Consider the following 6,601-nt stretch of genomic DNA (forward strand, 5'->3'; position numbering starts at 1 on the left):
TTGCCCTTTACAAAAACCTACCAGTTACAACCAAATAAACACTCTGCATCAGGGAGTCCACCCCCTTCTTGTAACAAACCAAATTTTCTCTCTTTTTTTCACTTATTCCTCTCTTCTTTTTAACAATACAACCTCACCAATCTGAACCACATCAGGGAGGGTGGATGAGACATTCCCTGCATGCTGCTCCTGCGCAGCTGCCAAGAGCCCTTCCCTAGCCACTCCTCTTTTCGCCCCAACCAACCCCCTTTCTTCAATGAATCCAAACAATTCACTCTTTACCCATTGCCGCTCCACTTCACAACTAGTGCAGTTATGCACCCATCCGCCTGCGTCATACTGCAGTTCCTGGGTCCCCCATCAAGGGACGCAAAAGACCCATGTCAATTCAGCATCTGCTAACAGGAGCAGGGTCCCAGAAATGGCCAAACCTGCCAACGTTCACCTTCCTTCTGTTTCGATAGAACTTTCCAAAAAGTTTGAAAAACCGGTGAAAATTGGGGCGCCAAAACATTCTAGCAAAACAGGCCAAATTGTTCAAAATTCACTAGTTAGCTTTTTGTGGCAAAATAGCAACCCCTGCACATCTCTACTTTGGGAGAACCAACAGAAGTAGCTAGAAAAGAATTCGCTGGTGCAACTAATCTAAAGACATGTACTAATTTTTCTTCCTTTGTAGCAACAAAAAACCTGCCGGGTACAAGCTCCACTTTTGAAAACTTGTTTAACAACAATACATACATAAGGAATTAATGTATATTGATGCTGTGCTCAATGAGGCAGAAATAAAGCACACTGATAAATAGGCTGTATGGTATATCAGTTTGGTATTTGAAGTGACGCTTTCAGGCCTACCTTTCAAACAAAACAGCAAGCGCAAGCAACATTATAGGGAACATCCAGGTTTAAGAGACTGGCTCATAAGTAACACACTCAAAGCGGTCATTTGCATGCCATTACCCCAAATCCTTGCCTGCATTATAAACACGTTGTGACACATCACAATAGGGTGAATCAAGCAGGTTTTGGGGATATGTGAGGGACACTCATGGGTTTATTAGGCCTACATTTAAAAGCTATAAAACCAAATCCTATCCCCTTCTGTGCCCATGGGGTTACATTCTGCATTGCCATCCACCTTTGGTAGTGTGAGGGGTTAAACCTTTCCTTATTCCAAGTCCGTTGCTTGCTGGATTAAATTTAAAACGACCTTAGACAACAGTAGGCAGCATAATCCATCACTTCATCACTGCCAGGGCGGATAAAAGCAACAAGGAATACAAAAAAAAATACACTTCCACCACTCTCAGCATCTGTTTTAGGGAATTGGGCTCATAAATCAAACCGTCTTGTCAGTTTCAGTGGCACCATCGAAGTGCAGTGTTTAAGCGTCCTACGTCCTATGCATAAATGTAATTTCCCCAAATGTCAGCGGGAAATGCACTGCAAAGTATAACACATTGTGTATCTTTGACCTGGTAAGTGCTGAAATCACAGATTCTTATTATTCTGACATGATAGAGAGAGAGAGAGGGAAAAAAATACTCTTGTCTTCTCGCATCCCTGCTAGATGCTATTTTTTTGTTTAGTAGGCTGTGCAGATATAATTGAAAGTGGTAGAACAGATCGGAGAATATTTCACACCTGATTCAGAAAGGATGGTACAGATGGGTCGACTCTGATTTAAGCGGGGGGAGTAGGTCAGTGGTAATGTCTCTGCCTTTGAAGCAGGTGAACCAAGGTCAAATCCCAGCGTCATTTCTCCTTGTGACCTTGGACAAGTCAGTTTGTGTCTCTCTGCTTTAGGCACCAAACTTAGATTGTAAGCTTCTCAGTTATTTTGAAAGCATTCACCCTCTTACCTACTGCTATAGATTTCAATAACACTATTCACGTAAAAGACCTGTTGAAAATGGGATCTCGCGCTTGAAAATCAAAATCTTCATTTTATATATATCCATAAGGAACCCATAGTAGGATCATCCTCTAAAAAGTGAAGCATACCCCTTTACCGGCACTATGGGCTCTCAAAGCTTTAGGCTGCGTCCATGGTTACTGATTGCGTGCTGAGGCGTGCGGAGGCTGAGGGAAAGCGGGTGCTTTCCCTGGCCTTAGACCGCGCACAGTCCAGGGGCGTGTCGGGGGGGGGGGGCACTGACGTCACGGAGCTGGTTCGCCCTCATTGGGCGAACCGCTCACGTGACCGGCCCTGCGCTCCTGCAAGCGCAAAAATGTAACATTTTGCTAAGACTTACGCTTCTGCACGCTAGCATGGGTACAGGTTTTGAGCCCTGCTGGTATGTTACTATAGCTAATGATGTATTAGAGATTCCTGACATGTAACCTCTTGTTTTCATACATTTTGTGCAGATAAGAGCAGCGATTAAGCCAATTTACACCTGGTGTAAAGAGGAAGTCTAACTGCACCAATTATAGACACAAGTGATACATTTCATTATAGCATTTTACTCATTCCTTCCCTAAATCCTTCTATAGTGCAGACACTCACTAAAGCAAACGGAACAATATTCACACAAAGTACCTTGATACATTGAGCGGTCAGAATATGTAATTTGTGGAAGGATACTCCACTTTACAACACCAATGCATATGACATTAGGTGAGGTCACAACACTGAGAATTACCATCTGCTATGAATAAATTTCCATATACGACCCAACATCCTGCTGGCCTTCCCCACTGCTTTGTTACAGGGAGACCATGGCAATGTCAATGATGCTAATTGGAGCACCAGGAGTACCATTACTTTTAGTTTTGTACACACCACTACATTATTTAGGAACACTTTACCGGAAGGAGTAGCTCGGTGGTTAAGCCACAGCCTTTACAGCAGGTGAGCACAAGTTCAAATTTCAGTGTTTGTTCTTTGTGACCTTGGGTGCCACTTTGACCTATATTTACTAAGCAGCCTTCTGTCATAAGACACCTTCTGGGGCTGGAAGGCACTTTACAGCCCATTGACTTGAACATGCTATATGGTGTCTTCCAGTGTTGGAAAGCACCTTATGGCAGAAGACTGCTTAGTGGAGACAGAATAAAATTCCATGTACAGCGCTATAAAATAAATATATTTGTAGAGGTATCAGTACCGTGTTAGCCGAGCTTCAATAATCAAAAATGAATAGACGATACCGTTCTGTGGCTAACGAAATGCTTTTATTTGTGCGAGCTTTCGAGATGCACTGATCTCTTCTTCGGGCGGTTTTACAATGAATAAAGCAAGGAAGGTTTAACTTAAAAACAGTGTCCCTTGGAATGTTATCTGTGCTTATCCCACCCCCGTGTGTAGATGCGATTTATGGCTAGAGGTGTTAAATGGTCCCTGAATGTTAGTGATGTAAGAGTGAGTGTGTGTAAATATAAAGGAATGAAGAGCCCACAGTGTATACAGCGCTTTACAAAAGGTGTGTATGGTGTGGGAGTGTATATCAATGGTGTGGGTAGGTGTGGAAATGTGAGAGTGTTGCATTACTAAAAGTTTGTGTAGATACTATGTGGTCCCTATTGGTATATAGGGATGGAATAACATGGATTATTTGTATGTGTAAGAGACAGCTGTGTGTGCATACGTATAGCACAGTATGTATAGACATGGCCTTTAGCACTCATGGGAAGAGAGTTCACTTGTGTCAGTAATGACTCATAAAACTTCGGTCTCTGTATAGGCCACCGCTGAGTGTCCCGAACAGTTGTATAAATTTGTATTAGGTGCAATGGGAATGGGTTGACTGGGGGAAGCGGCAGAATGTCGGCACGTTTCTCATTGGTCAATTCATATGTCCCACCCACAGGGCATCCCGAGCTGGCTTGGCACGCCCCCTCCTCTGCCATCAGCCAAAGTACGAGCCCCATTCCTATTGGCTGGCAGGGAGGAATTCCCACTCTCTGATTGGTCACTCCTCCTACTTCCATGCTGGACATAGAAAAGTGGAAGGTATGTAAGGAGAAGCCCCAGTCAGAGAACCAGACAATCCTGTGACTTGGGCCAGTGATGCAAAGGTGGGCTTTTCAAGAGCAACCGGCTTAATTTTTGCAGCTAAGAAAGCCTGCCTAGCTTAGACTAAGTCAGACGCGAGGTCCAAGTTCTCGTTTTAGAATCTAGCGGTCGCGGCTAAAGCTTCTAGCCGAAAAGAGGACCGGGAAGCCTGGTTGGATATCCCGGTCAGGTTAAGCTTTCCAAAGCAGGCGCCCTGCACCTATCTTAGCCTAGTTTTCACCCCCTGAGCCCCAGTAAGTATTTTTCGTCTGTATTTTGTGTATTCATTGTGTGTACGTGGTGTACGTGGGTTTACCCGAATAAACTACATTTTATTCCACTACTGTGTTTTGCCTAGCGAATGATCCCGGTATAAAAGTGTTAAAAGTCCTGGTCTCCCGTGACAATGGTAATGAGGTTGAACGGCCCTATCGCACAGCTAAATTCCCCATCATGAGACTAGAAAGCCCATAATATGTATGTAGCCCGAGGTGAAAGAGGCACGATGGATATGGAGTGGTGGCCGATGCAAATAGTGCTGGTTTAATTAGGCCGAAAGTCTAGAGAGCACAAAAAATGAGTAGCTATCAAGCCCTAGCTACAGCGGCAGCAAAATTGCAGCTCCATACAGCAGGACAATAGATTTGCAAGTGATAAAGCAGGTTGAAAATCAAGCACGGGGCAAGTTCAATTCCCCAGAAGGAGAAAAAGTGATAAAAACAATAAGTAATTCTTATGTTTCATTACACAGGGGCAGTAATAGCAAAAAATGTGACAATAGAGCCCTGCAATTTGATTGGGCCATATTTATGCATCAAATGCATCACACAAGACATGAGTCCAGCAATATGGTTTCTAGCAAATCATTTAAAATGTTTATTTAACAGTGAAGACGGAACACAGCAATCTGATTTATTTCTAGTTGAATATTATAAACCATTTAATTGAAACCACTATTAGGAGGAGGTACATGGATATCATCATTTATTTTTTTAAGTAAATGCAGGCCTTCACTTAAGGGGGCATCACAATACGTTACGAACAGCTACAATTAAATACAATTATTTTGTTACACAGGAGAAAGACAGGAAAAGCCGGCTATAATGGTACATTATTATTATCATGTCATTATGATGCACCAACATATTCCATAGCTCTGTACAATAGGGGTGGAGGATGAAAACAATAAAATAAACAAAAGTAAATGTACTTTGTTACAGTAGGTAAGAGGATATAAAGCAGAAACCTGAACAGAAAAAAAGAACCCTGCATTTAGTGGCTACATTAATAGGCTAACTGGCATCTAGCACTTATGTGATAGGAATGTGCCTCATACACAGGGTTCCTGGACAATGGAAACTGAGACCTTGTAGCTTCCCAGAACCTGGCTACTGGACAATCCGTTTGTAACCATATTAAATTATTATGCATCAGGATCTCAGATTTAGGAATCAAGACACACACGTGCATCTTTGTTGAATATTGTTTGCAACATTTATATTGTGTGTGTCTGTTGTAGTTAGTATATGTGTGTGTTTGGTGTACTGTGTGTTTATGTGTGTCACTGTTGTAATGTATATACAGTAGTTGTGTGTGTGTTTGCTGATACTGTTGTAACATATACATTTGTGTGTGTGTTTGGTGTACTGTGTGTTTATGTGTGTGTGACTGTAGTAATGTATATATTTGTATCTGTGATTGCTGTACTCGTCTGTGTGACTATTGTAATGTACATGTGTGTGTACAACTGTTGTAATGTATTTATTTGTGTGTGTTTGCTGTACTGTGTTTGTATGTGACTGTAATATTGTATATATTTGTGTTTTCTGTAGTGTGTGTATGTGTGTCTGTTGATGTATATATTTGTTTGTGTGTTTGCAATACTGTGTGTTTGTATATATTTGTGTTTTCTGTACAGTATGTGTGTGACTTGTAATGTGTGAGTGTGTGTGAGTGTGTGTGTGTGTGTGTGTGTGTGTGTGTGTGTGTGTGTGTGTGTGTGTGTTGTAATGTGTATATTTGTGTGTGATTGTTGCAATGTATATAGTTGTGTGTGTGTGTGTGTGTGTTTGCTGAACTGTGTGTTTTTCTGCAGGGCATAATCCTTGGCCAACAGAGTTAAAATGAACCAAATTAATAGAGCATCCCATGGAATTGCTTCGTAAAGCTTTTATCACAGGTGTTTCATAAAAACTAGATTTAGACCCGGCAGAGGAATAATGGTTCTGTATCTAAGGGGTATTTTTTCCCTTCTTCTAACAGAAGACTAATGTTGATATAACATTAATGTTCTCCAATCATGACCTCTCCATACACCTCATCTATCGCCCTTCACTCGTCCCCTGGTGTAAAAGGGCCGCTCTATTCTTGTCAGTGCTAGTGATTTCACATATTTATATCATCTTTCTCACTCTCCGCTTCATTCCCTCCTGCTTTGTGTTCTTACTCTTTCAATGTTCCTCTTTCTTCTTAACCATTCTCTTTATCTTTCCTTTTTTTTTTTTGTTTCCTTTTACCATTTCTCTCTCTCTATCTCTCATTTCTTTCTTGAGTTCTATTTTTTCTCTTTTTTGCTAACCTTTCTTTTTCCTATTTCCCTCTTTC

The sequence above is a fragment of the Ascaphus truei genome, chromosome 5, assembly GCF_040206685.1.
Source record: "Ascaphus truei isolate aAscTru1 chromosome 5, aAscTru1.hap1, whole genome shotgun sequence".
Classification (NCBI taxonomy): Eukaryota; Metazoa; Chordata; class Amphibia; order Anura; family Ascaphidae; genus Ascaphus; species Ascaphus truei.